This window comes from Penaeus monodon, chromosome 23 (genome assembly GCF_015228065.2).
Source record: "Penaeus monodon isolate SGIC_2016 chromosome 23, NSTDA_Pmon_1, whole genome shotgun sequence".
NCBI classification, from domain to species: Eukaryota; Metazoa; Arthropoda; class Malacostraca; order Decapoda; family Penaeidae; genus Penaeus; species Penaeus monodon.
This window is the reverse complement of record NC_051408.1, coordinates 34,144,354-34,144,759: the sequence shown is the minus strand read 5'-3', so window position 1 is coordinate 34,144,759 and position 406 is coordinate 34,144,354. Positions and strand designations below refer to the sequence as shown.

General features: G+C 37.4%; 1 protein-coding gene across 2 annotated transcripts in view; it reads right to left on the bottom strand.

Annotated features, from left to right (window-relative positions):
• Positions 1-402, bottom strand: part of LOC119587944 (SAC3 domain-containing protein 1-like) — a 9,049-nt gene extending 8,647 nt beyond the window's left edge. Inside the window, exon 1 of one of the 2 annotated variants that reach the window (XM_037936655.1) lies at positions 300-402. The gene's annotated coding sequence lies outside the window, so the exon portion shown is untranslated. The remainder of the gene's footprint in view (positions 1-299) is intronic. The other variant, XM_037936656.1, reaches the window with a different exon arrangement.
• Between the last annotated feature and the right edge of the window lie 4 nt (positions 403-406).

Genomic DNA, 406 nt, shown 5'->3' with positions numbered 1-406 from the left:
TAAAAAATAGCCACAGTAAGGTTAATTACAGGTGCAGATAAACTACCCATAACTAAGTATTGAATTTTGAGACACATAGATATCTCCACAAAGATCAAAAGTGATATATACAATTGAACGACTAGGCAGAAAATATCCCAGACAGTATAGAGTGTAATATTAAAGAAAATAGAAAGAAATAGAAAAAAAAATATTACTCTTATAAAGAGTATATCATGAGAGGAATTTGTCAGTCGCCTCAGTGGGTCTACAGCCACGTGTAACTCATAAATATTCTTTTCTTTTAGACTGCAACTTACATACTTTCAGCCTGGTGCTCAGGTACGAGGGCTGTTGGCACGCTGGATGGTTTGTAAACAATCCTTTCTGCTAATGACGACGGCGCGCGAATTCAAATGCCGGGGGG